This window comes from Geotrypetes seraphini, chromosome 13 (genome assembly GCF_902459505.1).
Source record: "Geotrypetes seraphini chromosome 13, aGeoSer1.1, whole genome shotgun sequence".
Taxonomy (NCBI): domain Eukaryota; kingdom Metazoa; phylum Chordata; class Amphibia; order Gymnophiona; family Dermophiidae; genus Geotrypetes; species Geotrypetes seraphini.
The window spans coordinates 83,559,505-83,578,304 of record NC_047096.1 but is presented as its reverse complement, the minus strand read 5'-3'; the positions used below and the strand labels follow the sequence as shown (position 1 = coordinate 83,578,304).

The 18,800-nt window shown below is 47.0% G+C and overlaps 1 long non-coding RNA gene across 1 annotated transcript; it reads left to right on the top strand.

The window, feature by feature from the left end:
- The first annotated feature begins 4,807 nt into the window (after window positions 1–4,807).
- On the top strand, window positions 4,808–17,771 carry LOC117347318. The gene is made up of 3 exons (XR_004536772.1): window positions 4,808–4,911; window positions 14,118–14,383; window positions 17,616–17,771. It is a non-coding gene; the product is annotated as an uncharacterized LOC117347318 (long non-coding RNA).
- Window positions 17,772–18,800: the final 1,029 nt, after the last annotated feature.

Below are 18,800 nucleotides of genomic sequence, written 5' to 3'. Positions count from 1 at the left end.
ATATTCTGTGCATTAACTAGTTTCCTTGTCATTTTTTCATGAATTTACAGCTATTTTAAGCAACTTTTTAAAGTTATGTGTTTTTCTGTGTCCCCAGGGGCCAAGAGTTACCAGGCCTGGAGCATCAGGACTTTAATAATGTTGGTTTTATAGATTAACTGGTTTACAAAACACAAATATAATAAAACAACAATAACCATAAAATAATTTATCATAAAATACAAATATATCAAAAACAAAACAAAATACCAAAACTGTACACAAATATTAATCTCATAATAGTAATTCATAAAACTGGCCTGCTGTAAATGGAAATTGTAAAAAAAAAAATATTTTAAATTTAATACAGGTATAAGAAAGCATTTTTAAAAAACCCCATCAGCTTTTCAAGTGTAGGGAATTAAAGCTTAGAGTCAAACCTGAAGAATTTGAGAGGGGGAGGAGATGCAATCAGCAGCCACCATCTCAGTAATGAGACAAGAAACCATTTGAGTCACCGAATGAAAAGACTCATCCATGGCTAATATATACAGCTAAAGCACTGCAGAGCCTCCAGTAACTGAAAGCTCATTCTGAATACATGAACGCATTCTCTGCAGCTGTGTAGACAGCACCAGGAGCCGATTGAGAAGTGACTGTGTTCTACATTTACCCCTGACATTTAAACATTGGGTTTTGTATTGGATTAAGTGCTGGCCATAGCATTTAAATTTAGACCCGAATATTCAGCACAGGCTGGTACCCGGATCTCAGTGTTGAATAAATAGACTGACTGGTGAAAGTTGATATTCAGCACCAGAACTTGGATAACTATGCAACCATCAATGTACAGTATACATCAGTGGTTCCCAAACCTGTCCTGGGGGACCCCCAGCCAGTCAGGTTTTCAAGATATCCCTAATGAATATGCATGAGAGAGATTTGCATATAATGGAAGTGACAGGTATGCAAATCTCTCTCATGCATATTCATTAGGGATATCTTGAAAACCTGACTGGCTGGGGGGTCCCCCAGGACAGGTTTGGGAACCACTGGTATACATGCACCTCTGATCCATGAGCTCTTCTGAATGCATATTGCTCCATCTTTTTGAAAAAGATATTTATTGAAGGTGTTCACATTTCAGCACCCATCATCCCATCTATATATGCAAATCTGACATTTGTGCATCTCCCATGGGCATACTTCCCCACTTAGTAGTAGGGATGGCTAGCCCAAAAAATGTTGTTTTGTGTCATTTCCCATGTTGTTTAGGGGAATGTTTCTTTTATTTGAGGGTTCCTCTCCTTTTTGTCATCAACATTTTCAGGGCTCCCTTCTTGCGCCCTCCTTCCTCATAGGCTCCCTGGGCCAACTGAATCCATCGAGAGTCTGATGAGGCAGTACCACTTTCCATTTGTTCCTGTCCATAGCCACAGCAGCATCCAATGATGCAATCATGACCTTTCTCTCTAGACTTATGACACTAGTGGCCATAGGCAGTGGAACGCTTTTATGTTTGGGGACCCCACAGACCCCGCCCCCATAATAGTACTAATTATAATACCAGTTTTTCCATTCATTTTTTTATATACACACAATATAATCTTATTAACAATACATAATGGTTAACCACAAAATTAAACTATGCAAAGCACACTGTATACTTCTCAACATTCATTCCTACCAGAACACAGATAACCCTATGCAAATACAGAACCACAAACTAAAAGCACTAATATACACAAACAAAACCCTAAGATTCAAGACTCTGCATGCAGTACAACCCCAGAGAAATAGAAACAAATGCATTTCTTCCTGAACAGTGCAAAATATAGACAACAGATGTAATTTCTCAAAACTGACACAATTCAATCACTCAATTGAAAATAAAATCATTTCCTCTACCTTTGTTGTCTGGTGATTACGGTTTTCAAATCATCTTTCCCAGTTTTTGTCTGTGCTCTTAACTGTGTATCCAGGGCACCTTATCCATTTGCTGTTTTTCTCTCCTTCACTTTCTGCCCTACATCCATCTTTGTTTCCTTAGAAGAGTCAGGGACTATGAATATAAAAAATGGGAAGTCAGAAAATAGTTTAGAATACAAAAAATGAACTGACTTCAATGAAAAACTGTCTACAGAGAGTGATCAGTTGTGATATGAAACTCCAAAGGGAAGGCTAAAAAGCCACCCTGCAAAAGGAGTTCACCTTCCAGTCATTGCAACCTCTTATATCGCTGATCACTCTCTGCCAGCTGGAATCTTCAGAGCCAGTATCGATATTTAGCAGCGACGTGACTGCACATCACGAAGTTAATAGATTTGTTACCATTCACTGCATTAAGCACTTTGAAAGTCCACATCGGGTCTCCTGAAGCAGACTTCGAAACGGGGCCAAGTTGGGACCCCTAAACTACATTTAAAAGCTAAGTGAACAGTTTATTATAGCAAATCAATTCAGTGATCATTGCATATCATGCTCTGGAATATTAAGAGAAGATAGCACTCTCAGCATTTTGGAATGACTAAAGAATTACAAGGTCTAAAACTCTTTTCACCTAGTCTCAGAGCGTGATCAGCGATATAAGAGGTTGCAATGACTGGAAGGTGAACTCCTTTTGCAGGGTGGCTTTTTAGCCTTCCCTTTGGAGTTTCATATCTCTGAGCGCTTTATAATCACAACTGATCACTCTCTATAGACAGTTTTTCATTGAAGTCAGTTCATTTTTTGTATTCTATATCCATCTTTAGCATTAACTTTTTAACATTCAACTTTCTTCCATTTTTCTGCTTTCTTATCAAAATCTACTTTTCCATGCCTTCCCTTCCCATCTATCCATGTGTACCATCTCCTCCCTCTTTCTTCTTCCATACTCCCATCTATCCCTAAGAAGCATTTATTCTTATCTCTTCCTCCCTGTTGCACCCATCGCTGTGCACCATCTCCTCCCTCGGCCTCCGCTTCCCCTCCATCCCTATGCACCATCTCATCCCTCGCCCATGGTCAGACATCTCTGTCTTCCCCCTTTCCCCCTCATATAGTCTGGCATCTTTCTCCTCTCTTTTCTGTGGTCTGACATCTCTCCCTTCTTTGGGTCATCTCTCCTCCCTCCCAGTGTAACATTTCTCCCTCCCTCCTCTCAACCACTATCATGGCCAACAATTCTTCTTCCTCTTTCTTCCTTCCTTTCCCCATATACATCATCTCTCTTTCCTTCTCACGCCATATACCTATGTCCAACAATAGTCCGTTCCTTTTCCCTCCCCCATCGGCAGCATTTCTTTCTCTTGCTTTCCACTACTCCACCTGTGCAGCATCTCTCTTTTCCTCACTCCCCCCCCAGCCCGTGTGTTTGTCCTACCCAACACTTTCCCAGTAAGTGCTGTATCTGTCTTTCTCAATCTCCTGAGCATCTGTCTTCCCTGCCTTCCCAACTCCCTCCCCCAAGCACTGCATCTAGCCCCCTCCCCCTAGGCACTGCACCCAGCCCCCTTCCCTCCCACAGGCACTGCACTAGCCCCCTCCCCTTCTCCACTGCACCTAGCCCCCTCCCCCAGGCACTGCATTCAATCCCCTTCCCTTCCTTCCCCCTCTCCCAGGCACTGCACCTAGCCCTTCCCCCTCCCCCAAGCACTGCACCCAGCCCCCTTCCTTCCCCCCTCCCCCAGTCACTGCATCTAGCCCCCTCCCCCAGGCACTGCATTCAACCCCCCCTTCCCCCTCCCCCAGGCACTGCACCCAGCCCCCTTCCCTTCCTTCCCCCCCAGGCACTGCACCTAGCCCCTTCCCATCCCCCAGGCACTGCACCTAGTCCCTCCCCCTCCACCAGGCACTGCACCCAGCCCCTCCTCCTCCCCTCAGCCACTGCACCCAGCCCCCTCCCCTCCCACAGGCACTGCACTAGCCCCCTCCCCTTCTCCACTGCACCCAGCCCCCTCCCCCTCCCTCAGTCACTGCATTCAACCCCCTTCCCTTCCTTCCCCCTCTCCCAGGCACTGCACCTAGACCCTCCCCCTCCCCCAAGCACTGCACCCAGCCCCCTTCCCTTCCTTCCCCCCTCCCCCAGTCACTGCATCTAGCCCCCTCCCCCAGGCACTGCATTCAACCTCCCCTTCCCCCTTCCCCAGGCACTGCACCCAGCCCCCTTCCCTTCCTTCCCCCCCAGGCACTGCACCTAGCCCCTTCCCCTCCCCCAGGCACTGCACCTAGTCCCTCCCCCTCCCCCAGGCACTGCACCCAGCCCCTCCCCCTCCCCTCAGCCACTGCACCCAGCCCCCTCCCCTCCCACAGGCACTGCACTAGCCCCCTCCCCTTCTCCACTGCACCTAGCCCCCTCCCCCTCCCTCAGGCACTGCATTCAACCCCCTTCCCTTCCTTCCCTCTCTCCCAGGCACTGCACCTAGCCCCTCCCCCTCCCCCAAGCACTGCACCCAGCCCCCTTCCCTTCCTTCCCCCCTCCCCCAGTCACTGCATCTAGCCCCCTCCCCCAGGCACTGCATTCAACCCCCCCTTCCCCCTTCCCCAGGCACTGCACCCAGCCCCCTTCCCATCCCCCAGGCACTGCACCTAGTCCCTCCCCCTCCCCCAGGCACTGCACCCAGGCCCTCCCCCTCCCCCTCCCCTCAGCCACTGCACCCAGCCCCCTCCCCTCGCTCGCTCTGCACTCTGCTCCATCCTCCTACCTCCTCTGGCCTGGTGGTCTCTTTCTTCAGCTGCTGAGCGGGAGCGCGCTTAGACTGTTTTGCTCGCGCTCAGCGGCTTCTTTCACTGGCTCCCGAGAGTTCTCGCGAGCCAGTCAAAGAAGCCGCTGAGCGCGAGCAAGAGAGTTAAGGCGCGCTCTCGCTCATTCCCGCTCAGCAGCTGAAGAAAACGGCCGCGAGACTTCGCTCCTCTGGACCATCTGGGATGAGGAAAGTGGCAACAATTCAGGTAGGCCTAGGGAAAGGCCTATGAATTGCAGGGACAGAGTTTGCCAAACTGCCAACTTTTAGCATTTCTCACACAGTTTCTATTCACTGCTAGAATTTATCTGCATAGCACTGTTAAAATGATGAAAAAAGTATCAATAACACAGTGGCCAGGGTGGGGTTTTTGTAAATTTTAAACAAAGACATTTTCAACGCACTTAGGCACACAAATCTATGGTAAGAACATAAGAATAGCCTTACTAGGTCAGACTTAAGGTCCATCAAGCCCAGTAGCCTGTTCTCATGGTGACCAAACAGTGGCTTCCCCCATGTCTTTTTCAATAACAAACTATGGACTTTTCCTCCAGGAACTTGTCCAAACCTTTCTTAAAACCAGCTCCACTCTCCACTCTTACATATCCTCTGGCAAAGTGTTCCAGAGCTTAGTTATTCTCTGAATGAAAAAAATTTTCCTCCTATTGGTTTTAAAAGTATTTCCCTGTAACTCCATCGAGTGTCCCCTAGTCTTTGTAATTTTTGACAGTGTGAAAAATCGATCCACTTGTACCCGTTCTACTCCACTCAGGATTTTGTAGACTTCAATCATATCTCCCCTCAGCTGTCTCTTTTCCAACCTTAAGAGCCTTAACCATTTTAATCTTTCCTCACTATATCTTTCTTGAGATAAGGAGACCAGAATTGAACACAATACCCCAGATGAGGTCACACCATGGAGCAATACAGGGGCATTATAACATTCTTATCCTTGTTAACCATCCCTTTTTAAATAATTCCTAGCATCCTGTTTGCCTTTTTTTGCCACTGCTGCATAGTGGGCAGAAGGTTTCATCGTATTGTCTACGATGTTACCCAGATCCTTTTCTTGGGCGCTAACCCCCAAGGTGGACACTAGCATCTAGTTAGTAACTGTGATTTGGGTTATTCTTCCCAATGTGCATCACTGTGTATTTGTCCACATTAAATTTCATCTGCCACTTGGATACCCTGTCTTCCAGTTTCCTAAGGTCTGCCTGCAATTTTTCACAATCTGCATGCGTTTTAACAACTTTGAACAGTTTAGTGTCATCTGCAAAATTAATCACCTCACTAGTCATTCCAAATTCCAGTTCATTTATAAATAAGTTAAATAGCACCAGTCCCTGCGACACTCCACTGTTTACTCTCTTCCTTTGAGAAAAATTACCATTTAAACCTACGCTCTGTTTTCTTCTATCCAATAATCAATTCCTAATCCACAAATGAACTTTGCCACCTATCCCAAAACTCTTTAATTTTCTCAGGAGCCTCTCATGAGGAACTTTCTCAAAAACGTTCTGAAAATCTAGATACACATCAACTGGCTCACCTTTATCCACATGTTTATTCACACCTTCAAAGAAGCCAAGAAAATTGGTGAGGCAAGATCTCCCTTGGCTGCACCCATGCTGATTATACTCATTAAATCATGTTTGTCTACATGTTCCACAATTTTATTTTTTATAATTGTTTCCACCATAGGTGTCGGAATGGGGGGGCCACAGGGGCCATGGCCTACCCTAAAATTGCCCGTCCTGTAGATCAGGAGGTACGTGGGCTGACTGCTGCCTGCATCTGCTGCTGCTCCCTGCCCGCTGCTCGCCGCCGTAACTGCAGGAAGGGAAGGGCCAGGCGCGTGCAGCAAATGCATGCCGCCAGCCCTCAAGCTTCACCCCCCAAAGTCGGGGGAAGGCTTGTGGGCTAGCGCTGCTGCACGCGCCCGACTATTCCCTTCCCTTCTTGGATTTGCTGCAGCAGTGGGCGGTGAGCGGCGGGGGGGGGGGGGAGGGGGAGATGGAAGATTCGGTGGCAGGTAGGCCAGGCTTTGGCACGGCAGGGAGGGGTGGGAGGCAGACTGGCTTCGGTGGAGGACCGGGGGGAAGGAAGAATCGGCAGCGGGTAGGCCAGGCTTTGGCGGTGGAGGAAAGCAAGCAAGCTGGCTTCAGTGCGCAAGCAGGGAAGCTGGCTGGCTGACTGGCTTCAGGGAAGGGGGTGGGACAAAGGCTGGAAGGCAGTGAGGGGGATTAGAAAGGAGGAAGGGAGGCAGGAAAGAGAGAGAGGCAGAGAAAGGATGGGGGTGGGGGATTGTAAGCAGAAGAAAGAGATAGAAAGGCCTGTTTCAAAAGGGAAAGACAGGAGGCAGATTCTGGACTATGGGAGGTGCAGACAGAAGAGAGGGGAGAGACCCTGAGGAGCAACAAAGAAATACAAGATCATAACAGAGGAGGGAGAGAGAGGGACATGTTGACAATAGGATGGGGAGGGGTTGTAAGCAGAAGAAAGACAGAGAGAGGGCTGGACTATGGGAGGTGCAGACAGAGGTGGAGAGCCCCTGAAGAAGAACAGAGAGATGGAAGATCATAACAGAGAAGGGAGAGAGAGGGAGACCTGGAATAGAGGTGATGGTAGGTACAAAGGAGAACTGACACTGGATCTGTGGAGGGTAAGCAGAGGGAAAAGAGAGAGAGACCTGGACCCAAAGGGGATGGGGCTGGATTGTGAAAGAAATGTTGGATGTAAAAGAAAGAAAGAAATATTGGATGCACAGTCAGAAGGAAGTGTAACCAGAGACTCATGAAATCACCAGACAACAAAGGTTGGAAAAATGATTTTATTTTCAATTTAGTGATCAAAATGTGTCAGTTTTGAGAATTTATATCTGCTGTCTATATTTTACACTATATTTGTCTATTTTTGTATAGTTGTTACTGACTGTAAAGTGGCGAGTGTTACGCTGATCTTCAAGAAAGGTTCGAGGGGAGATCCAGGAAACTACAGACCAGCGAGTCTAACCTCTGTACCGGGAAAGATGGTAGAGACGCTGGTAAAGGACCACATCATTGATCACCTTGACGGACACAATCTGATAAGGACCAGCCAGCACGGCTTCAGCAAAGGAAGATCTTGATTGACGAACTTGCTTTACTTCTTCAAGGGAGTAAACAGGCAGATAGACAAGGGTGACCCAGTCAACATTGTATATCTGGATTTTCAGAAGGCGTTCGACAAGGTTCCATATGAACAACTACTTTGAAAAATTGTGAGCCATGGAATCGAGGGTGAAATACTCACGTGGATTAAAAACTGGCTGGTGGATAGGAAACAGAGAGTGGGGGTAAATGGACAATACTCGGATTGGAAAAGCGTCATGAGTGGAGTGCCGCAGGGTTCGGTGCTTAGACCCTTGCTCTTCAACATATTTATAAACAACCTGGAAATTGGTACGACGAGCGAGGTGATTAAATTTGTAGATGACACAAAGTTATTCAGAGTAGTGAAGACGCAGGAGGATTGCGAAGACCTGCAACGTGATATAAACACGCTCGAAAAATAGGCTGCGACATGGCAATTGAGGTTTAACATGGATAAGTGTAAGGTGATGCATGTCGGTAACAAAAATCTTATACACAAATACTGGCCAACAAGTCGATGAAACCATCCGTGCAATGTGTAGCGTCACCAAAAAGGGCGAACAGAATGCTAGGAATGATTAAGAAGGAGATCATGAACAGATCGGAGAAGGTTATCATGCCGCTGTACTGGGCCATGGTACGCCCTCACCTGGAATACGGCACTGTTCGCCGTACATGAAGGACACAGTACTATTCGAAAGGGTCCAGAGAAGATCGACTAAAATGGTTAAGGGGCTGGACCATACAGTGAGAGATTAGAGAAACTGGGCCTCTTCTCCCTTGAAAAGAGGAGACTGAGAGGGGACATGATCGAAACATTCAAGATAATAAAGGGAATAGACTTAGTAGATAAAGACAGGTTGTTCACCCTCTCCAAGGTAGAGAGAACGAGAGGGCACTCTCTAAAGTTAAAAGGGAATAGATTCTTTACAAACGTAAAGAAGTTATTTTTCACCCAGAGAGTGGTAGAAAACTGGAACGCTCTTCTGGAGGCTGTTATAGGGGAAAACACCCTCTAGGGATTAAAGACAAAGTTAGACAAGTTCCTGCTGAACCACAACGTATGCAGGTAAGGCAGTGGCGTACCTAGGGTATGTGGCACCCGGGGCCCATCATTTTTTGACACCCCCCCCCCATGTAAAATTTTTTTTTTTTTTTTTTTGCAATAACCATGAAATGGAATAAATGGTCAGAATAGAAACGGCACCAAAAAAAAAAAAAAAAGAAAGAAACAGGCAGTGAAAATTTTCTTTTATTGAACCTCATTTATGTAACCATTATTCCAAACATAACATAACATAAATTATGTCGGAATTGTCATGACATCAGAAGTACATATGGAGTAGTTGCAGGTGATGCTTGGGACAGTTCTGATTATGTTAGTTTGGTTTTATGTGTTTTTTGAATAGAAGGGTTTTTATTTCTTTTTTTAAGGTTTTGTAGTTTGTGGTCGAGGTCAATAGGTTGTAGAGTTGGGGGTCAAGTGTTGCAGCTCGAATGGCTAGGAGGTTGTCGAACAGTTTTTTTCTTTTGACGTTTTTGGTTGGAGGGTGTGTGAATGGTGCGTGAGTTCTCCTATGTCTGTTTGAAGTGGATTGAATTATTTAGCTGAAGAAATTAGTTACCCCCCCATTCCACACACATTAATTCTCTTCCATTTTTGTTCCCATTATAAAAAAAACACTGATAAGTTCCCAGGAAAAAAATACATTAAAATAAGAAGTGAAAACAAAGGCCCCTACAGATGAGAACATAACATAAGAATAGCCTAACTGGGTCACACCAATGGTCCATCATGCCCAGTAGCCCATTCTCATGGTAGCCAATAGTGCTGCCCGATTCAGAGAAAAATATTTCATTCGATTCGATTCACCCTGTTTTCGATTAGATTCACTGTTAATGACACCGCTTTTTAAGTTTAAACAAAGTATAACAATAAATTTCACAACAACAATAAATTTCACAAAGTACTTAAAAAAAAAAAAATCACATTTTTCCATTAAAGCAGTTCTGGAGACATTTGCTTGAACAGTCTTTTTTCCCAGTCCATAAGCAAGCAATATGAAAAAGATTTCCTTAATTATCTACTCAAACATTTTTGCTATTTACTTTCATTGTACCTAGACTATTATTCAGTAGAAAAAATTGTTGCTGCTGAGTGCACCAATCCAGGGCAAGCAGACGCTTCCCCCATGTCTTAATAACAGACAATGGACTTTTCCTCCAGGAATTTGTCCAAACCTTTCTTAAAACCAGCTACGCTATCTACTTTTAACATAACTTCTGGCCACTTCATTTTTAAGCTTAGATCTTTCCTTCCAAACAGAGACCTTGCTAGATGTCAAATACAGCACAAGGTAACTTCACATGGACTTAACTGTGCAGGAAATGAATCTCCTCATACACCCACCATATAGTGCAAAAATGTGCAAAGGTCTGTTTTTTTCTTTCGATCACTACATAGCCTAATGCCACACAAGCAGTGCTGTTACAAACATATTCTGAAGGTCAATGCTAAGGTTGACAAAGTTTCCTTCCTTGGACCAGAAGGAGATACTGACAAACCACTGGAAGAGATTCTAAAACAACTACCCAGAAATAACACCCAAAGACCCACTCAGTGTGTGAACCAGTTGAGTGGAGTGGACTAACTGGGGGTGGAAATGGGCCCAGAGTTTGCTCAGCAGAATTTCCCAGACTACCTCTTCCTCTCAACACACTGACATGCTACCACCACCACCAACACTAGGAACACCTCACCGAGTATGCCAGCAATGCTTATAAACTTTATAAAACACATTATTATATTTTCTTATAAAGCATATATTTTAACTGAACTCAGCCTTGCCATTCACAAAAATAGAAAAGTTCCCATTTCAAGCTGTCTCATGTACACTTTTCAAATCTAACATATTGTAATCACAAAACAGAAAATAAAATTATTTTTTCTACCTTTTGTTCTCTGATCAATATTCAAATCTTGTTGGTCCCAGGCTCTTGTTGTCTTGCTTGCCAGGGTCTCCTTTCTCCGTGCTAACCATCCGTCTGCCATCTCTGTTCTCCCCTTCCGTTTTCCCTTCCCTCCCCCGGAGATCTGGCATCTTTCCTTTTTTTTGTCTCCATCCACAGATTCACCTTTTCTCAACTCCCCACCACCCCAGGATCCACCATCTCTCCCTTTCTGTTCCCAACTATCCTCCTATCCAGTATCTCTATCCCCCCTCCACACCATCCCCTGTTTCCAAGTTCTCTCCCTTTCTGTTCCTTCCCTCCCTAAATCCCATTATGCACCATCTCTCTCCCACTCCTCTGTTTTAGACCCATTATTTCTAACCCCCAAAGTCTGGCATATGCACGTATCTTTGAACCCCCCCTTCCCTCTCTCCCTCTGTGTACTTTTACACCAGGACCCCCCTCCCCCGAAGGTCTGTCCCCCCTCAGAAGGGCTACACCCCACCCCTGAAGACCTGCACCCCCCGAAGGACTTTACCTCCTACCCGAAGGTCTGTCCCCCTCTGAACGCCTAAACCCCACCCCTGAAGGCCTGCACCCTCCCCGAAGGATTGTACCCCCCCCCCGAAGGTCTGTCCCCCCCTGAAGGCCTGCACCCATCCCGAAGGCCTGCACCCACCCCGAATGCCTGCACCCACCCCGAAGGCCTGCACCCACCCCCGAAGGCCTGCACCCCCGAAGGCCTGTCCCCCCCCCTTGAAGGCCTGACCCCCCCTTGAAGGCCTGCCTGCTTGTCCCCCCTTGAAGGCCTGTCCCCCCCTTGAAGGTTGGCACCCCCCCAAAGGCCTGCACCCCCTTGAAGGCCTGTCCCACCCCCTTGTAGGCCTGTCCCCCCCTTGAAGGCCTGCCTGCTTGTCCCCCCTTGAAGGCCTGCCCCCCCCCTTGAAGGCCTGCACCCCCCCTTGAAGGATGGCACCCCCCCAAAGGCCTGCACCCCCTTGAAGGCCTGTCCCACCCCCTTGTAGGCCTGTCCCCCCCTTGAAGGCCTGCCTGCCTGTCCCCCCCTTGAAGGCCTGCACCCCCTTGAAGGTCTGCACCCCCCCCGAAGGCCTGCACCCCCCCGAAGGCCTGTCCCCCCACTTGAAGGCCTGCCTGCCTGTCCCCCCCTTGAAGGCCTGCACCCCCTTGAAGGTCGGCACCCCCCCTGAAGGCATGCACCCCCCCTGAAGGCCTGTCCCCCCTTGAAGGTCTGCACCCCCCCCCCGAAGACCTGCACCCCCCCTTGAAGGCCTGCCTGCCTGCCTGTCACCCCCCTCCCCCTGAAAGTCTGCCTGCCCGCCCGCCCGCCCCACCCTGAAGGCCTGATGCCCCGACCCACCCCGAAGGACCATTCGCCCCCCTGGCCTCCCCGCACTACCTATGAAGCAGCCGCAGCAGGATCGCGACGTCAGCTATCTTTGCGCTGCTTAGGAGCTGCTTCCTGCGCCGGGCTACCTTAAGCTACTGCCCCCCCCCACGCCCGAAGGACCGCTCGCCCCACTGACCTTCCAGCACACCTATGAAGCAGCCCGCAGCAGGATCGCGACGTCAGCAATCCCTCAGCTGCTTGGGCGCTGCTTCCTGCGCCGCGGTCCCGCCCCCTCCTCTGACGTCAGAGGAGGGACGGGACCGCGGCGCAGGAAGCAGCGCCCAAGCAGCTGAGGGATTGCTGACGTCGCGATCCTGCTGCGGGCTGCTTCATAGGTGTGCTGGAAGGTCAGTGGGGCGAGCGGTCCTTCGGGCGTGGGGGGGGACTGAGCGGCAAGGCCGGGAACACCCCCTCAGGGCTGGTACCCGGGGCGGCCCGCCCCCCCCGCCCCCCCCTAGGTACGCCACTGAGGTAAGGCTAGTCTCAGTTAGGGCACTGGTCTTTAACGTAAGGGCCGCTGCGTGAGCGGACTGCTGGGCACAATGGACCACTGGTCTGACCCAGCAGTGACAATTCTTATGTTCTTATGTTCTTCATCTGCCTTGTCATATTTGAAAAAACCCAGAATATAAATGATAATTAACATTTTCTCTGCATACAGTGTGCTTTGTGGTTTTTTAAAAAAATTTTGTGGTTACTATTATGTATTAATAAGAGTATATTGTGTGTGTATATGAAAAATGAATCAAAGATATTGAATTACAATTAGTATTATTATGGGGGTGGTGTCAGGGGTGGAGTTTGGACGGGTCTGGGGCAGAGCTTTTGGGTCCCCCAAAATAAAAAAGCATTCCGTTGCGTATGGTTTCCACCATTTTTCCCGGCACTGAAGTGAAGCTTACTGGTCTGTAATTTCCCGGATCTCCTCTGCAGCCCTTTTTAAAAATTGACATAACATTGGCCACCCTCCAACCTTCAGGTATTAAAGACGATTTTAGCAACAGTTTACAGATTGCTAACAGCAGGTCAGCAATTTCACGTTTGAGTTTTTTAGTACCCTAGGATGTATACCATCCGGTCTAGGAGATTTATCACTTTTTAACTTGTCGGTTTGGCTCAGTACATCTTCCAGATTCACCGAGATTTCTTTCAGTTACTCCACATCATCACCCTTGAAAAACATTTCCGGTTCAGGTAGATCTCTTGCATCTTCTTCCGTAAAGACTGAAGCAAAGAATTCATTCAGTCTTTCCACTAAGGCCTTATCCTCCCTGAGCGCCCCTTTTTGCTCCTTGATCATTCAAGGGTCCCTCACAGGTTTTCTGCTTCTGATATACCTAAAAAAAATTTATTATGAGTTTTTGCAAGTTTCTTTTTATATTCTTTCTTAGCTGTCTTTATCAATGCTTTGCATCTAACTTGTCAATTCTCGTGTTTCTTCTTATTTTCTTTATTTGGAACCTTTTTCCATTCTTTAAAGGATGTTTTTTTTTCTCTAATAGCATTTTTCACTTCACCTTTTAACCACACCGGCTGTCGTTTCCTCTTCTACCACCTTTGCTGATAAATGGAATACATCTGGTCTGGGCTTATACGATGGTATTTTTAAATAACAGTAATCAAATAGAAAAATTGAGTGTAAAAGCTTAATGTAAGGTGTTCCAGACAACAATTTTAAATATTGTTTATATTATTTCAGTATTGTATTTATATTTATTAGGACCCCTGACGAAGGTGTACTGTCCAAAACACGGACCGTGTCGGGTCCCTTGGTTGGTAAAAAGGTTTTTATATTACTGCATTTTAATTTGGTATAATAAATCTTGCCTGCATCTTGTACATTGCCTGCAGTTTTTGTTGTTTTTTCCATGTTGGTGATTTTTTACTGCAGCTTCAGTTGGATTTTTCTGTTGTTGCTAGGTGTTCCAGAACGAACAGCTTATCCTAAATTTACGAAATGGACCTCAAAATCCAAAGGATTCAGCTCCCTGAAGTACCAAGACTTGAGAAAGGGAGACTTAAGGACTATTGCTGGTCTGCTCCGGACGGACAGAAAGGGAGAAAACCTAGAATGGGGGAAAAAAACTCCCTAGACTTCAAAAATAAAACAAACAAAAAACTGGGCTTAAACTTCCACTATAAAAAGTTCAGGAACTCCTGCCATTAAGTGAAGTAATCATCAGGAGGTAAGTTGAAAAACCTGGAGAAGCAGCTTATAGATAGCGTTCTACCAATTCATATTCAAAACAGCCAGTCAATGCAAAAAATGTTCACTTAGCTTTACTGCAGTCTTCACATCACTGTCCTGTATGGTGTAGTACACAGCTTTCTAACCACAGTTCAAAAAACGCCGTCTGCTTCTAACCACAGTTGCTTAACTAATTCAACAAGAGAATGCTAGGAAGTACTTCTTCACTCAGAGGGTGGTGGACACCTGGAATGCGCTTCCAGGAGAGGTGATAGGACAGAGTACAATAATGGGTTTCAAAAAGGGCCTGGATGACTTCTTGAAGGAGAAAGGGATTACACAGTAAATTCGATCACATAACCCCATTGCTCAAGGAATTACATTGGCTTCCAGTGTATCTTAGAGTTCAATTTAAGTGTGTTTGTTTTGCATTTAAAATTCTCTTTAGCATCTTTATTACTTTGGTTCCTTTAGTTGGAATGTACACAGATCTCATCTCACTAAGAGTTCAAATAAATTAAAACTTACATTTCCTTCCCTTAGGGGTAAAAATAGAACTTTCAAGAGATTCAGCCACTCTTTCATCTTCAAACTAACTGAGCTCTGGAATGAGTTACCGCTTTCACTTAGAAGTCTAGGCCCCTTTGTTTTATTTTGGAAAGCTCTGAAAACTTTCTTGTTTACTAAACAGTTTGGAAACTAAGCCATTGTAGATTACTTTCTTCTTTTATATTTATGTACTATACTTACATTATTGTAAACCGAGTCAAGCACCTTTTGGTTGAAGACCCAGTCTATAAAATTAAGTTTTAGTGTATATTAAAAACATAAAAATGCATACAGTCTTAAAAACAAACCCTGTCCCCATAACATAAGACACAGACAATCGTTAACAAAACAAACAAATTACCTTAATGCTAACAACTCAACAAAAAACCTGAACTCGAGCAGTTAGCAACTTACCTTACTTGACAAAATAACATTCAAATAAAGCAATTTTTAAGCCCTTCCTTAACTGCATTAAAGTGGACACCTGTCTTAACCCCAAGGAAAGGGTGTTTCAGCACACTGGTCCCTACACTAAAAACATTGTTTTGTGACTGCCTAATAACTTCACAACATTCAAGGATGGTACTGACAACAACTTCCTGTCAACAGATCGCAAGAACATAAATGATAGTGCTTTATGTAGTTTAACTATGTGGTTACCCTTATGTATTATTAATAAGATTATATTGTGTGTATATGAATGAATGGAAGAAATGGCTTTACAATTAGGAGTATTATGTGCTTTTTTATATTTCAATAAAAAGATTTAAATATAAAATCATAAGTGTTTGAGGCTTGTGGTGGGAATAGTGACAAAGCCTGTGGGGATGGGGTAGAGATGGAGACAGACCTTGAAGGGAAGGGGGCAGAGCCTGCAATATTTAAATTTCATTTGCCATTTGAAATAGTGTCATCTACAAATTTACGCTGGTTTTTACTAAACTATGGTAGAGTTTTTACTGCAGGACAGTGAAGTAAATGCTCCGACGTTCATAGGAATTGAAAGAGCGTCGGAGCATTTACCTTGCCGGTCCATAGTAAAAAGCTTTACAGCTCCCCCACCTGATTCGCAGTTTCCCCACTTGCAAATTCAGTTATTCGTGATTTTTTGTTTTGGATTTTTTGCCCCCAAACCTTATCTCCCTCCTGTGTCCCCGACCTTACCTGGTGGTCTAGAGGTGATGCGGGGCAAGGAGGGATCTTCCTATGCTCCTGCCCGGTGCAGAGTCATCATCAAAATGGCAACTCACAGCAACCTTTTTGATGACAGCTCTACACGGGGCAGGAGCTTAGGAAGATTACTCCTGCCCCGCATCACCGCTAGACGACCAGGTAAGGTCGGGGACACAGGAGGGAGGTGGGGGTGGCTCAGAGCCTGCCCAAAAACTTATTTGTGATTTTTCCCTATTCGCGGGTCGGCTCTGCACCTAACCCCCGCAAATATTGAGGGTCTGCTGTACTTTGATTTAGTAAAAGGAACCCTTAATCACCTCACTTGTCATTCCAATTTCCAGATAATTTATGAGTAAAACTAGTATTTTAGCCCGTTACATTAACGGGTGCTAGAATATATGTCTGTCTGTCTTTATTTCTGTCTCTCTCTCCCTTCCGCTGTCTTTCTTTCTTTCTGTCTGTCTCTCTCCCTGGCCCCCTTTGTCTGTCTGTCTTTCTGTGTCTCTCCCTGCCCCTGTGTCTTCTTTTCTTTCTGTCTCCCTTTCTCCCGCTGTCTGTCTTTCTTTCTTTCTTTCTATCTTTCTATCTATCTGTCTCTTTCCCTGCCTCCTATGCAACAGCATTTCTCTCCCCCACTTCCCTGTGCAGCAGCCACAGCAGCATCCCCTCCCCCTCCATTTCCCTGTGCAACAGCATTTCCCTCACCCTACTTCCCTGTGCAGCAACAGCATTTCTCTCCCCCACTTCCCTTTGCAGCAGCCACAGCAGCATCCCCTCCCCTCCATTTCCCTGTGCAGCAGCATTTCCCTCACCCTACTTCCCTGTGCAGCAGCAGCATTTCAATCCCCCCCACTTCCCTGTGCAGCAGCCACAGCAGCAGCATTCCCTCCCCCTCCATTTCCTTCCCCCCACACCACTTCCCTGTGCAGCAGCAGCGTTTCCCCTACCCCCCCTTTCCCTTCCCGCGGTCTGGCCGGCTCCCTTAGTCCCTTACTGCCCCCCCTTCCCTTCCCGCGGTCCCGACAAACCTTCCGATTCCAGCAGCATCTGCAGCACTCTACACACGCTGCTTCGGGGCCTTCTACTGCCTGATTTACTCTGGCACGTCCCTGATGACATCGAGACGCAGCAGAGCAAATCAGGGCAGTAGAAGGCCTCGAAGCAGCGTGTGTAGAGTGCTGCGGACACTGCTCGAGTCGGCAGGTTTGGAGTCGGGACCGCGGGAAGGGAAGGGGGGGCGGTAAGGGACTAAGGGAGCTAGTCAGACATCGTGAAGGAATGGGAGGGTCAGACCACGAAGAAAGTACTTACGGAGAGCCATTGTAACCTCGCATACGCACTCTTGCCGGCCACGGACATACAGATCAGGGAACACGCCGGTAAGAGTGCGCAAGCGCGGGTAGGGTTTTTTTTATATAAGATGGTATGGTTTTCTGATCTGAAGAAGGGTTAGTCCAACAAAAAAGGTGTTAACCAATTTTCATTTGTTTTATTTCTATATATTTTAGATCAGTGTTCCTCAACTGCTGGTCCGCGGACCGGTGATGGTCCGCAGGAATTTCCTGCCGATCCATGGGGCCGGCACGTGCATCGGGCCTGAGACAGTGTTCTTCAATCGCCAGTCTGCGGTGCGATCGATGTGGTGTAATCTTTGGGCCGGCTCCCTCTTCCTTAGTGCTGCAGTGCACAAAGCCATGGGCAGTGGCTCCCACGCGTGTCCTGCGCCTGAACAAGAAGCCTTTTCTCTGATGCAACGTCAGAGGGAAGGCTTCCAGATGAGATGCGGGACGTGCTCGAGGAGCTGCTGCCCGCGGCTTTGTGCACTGAGGAAGAGGGAGCCGACCCAAAGATAACACTGGGGGCAGCATAAAACGGCCAGGTGGGAGCAGGCCAGAAAGTAAGGCACAGCATGGAGGGAAAATGGACAATAAAGGTAGGAGGAATGATTTTACTTTTAAATTTAGTGATTGAATTGTGTCAATTTTGAGAATTTACATCTGCTGTCTGTATTTTGCACTGTTCAGTAAGAAATGCATTTGTTTCTTTTTCTCTGGGGTTGCACTGCATGCAGTCTTGAATCTTATATACAGTCAAATCTCGGTTTACGAGTGCACCGGTTTGCGACTGTTTTGCAAGACGAGCAAAACATTCGCAAAATCGGCGCATCGGAAACCGAGCTTGACTTGATTTACGAGCGCCTCCCCACCCCCTGCGATCCGGCAGGGCCCCCCGGCTGCGATTTGGCAAACCCCCACGCACCCAACCACTCACCCACCCAAACACGTTGGCTTACCCCCATATGGCACCGGCACTGGCATCAATGCACAGGACATGCTGGTGCCGGTGCCCAAAGATCTGCCGTCTTCCTTTTGCTGGGCCTTGAGCATGCACAGATGCTCAAGGCCCAGCAAAAGGAAGACAGCAGATCTTCGGGTACTGGCATGTCCTGTACATTAGTGCCGGTGCTATATGGGGGTAAGCCAGCGTGTTTGGGTGGGTGGGTGCATGGGGGATGCCAAATTGCGGCGGGGAGGGGGAGAACGCGAGCAGGGGGATGTGGAGCAACGCCAGTGGCCTCGGGGGGGGGGGGGGGGGGTTTAAGGTGGAACAGCGCCGCTGGCCTCGGGGGGTGTGGGTGGGTCGGAACGTTCAAGCGAGTTTCCCTTAGTTCCTATGGGGAAACTCGCTTTGAT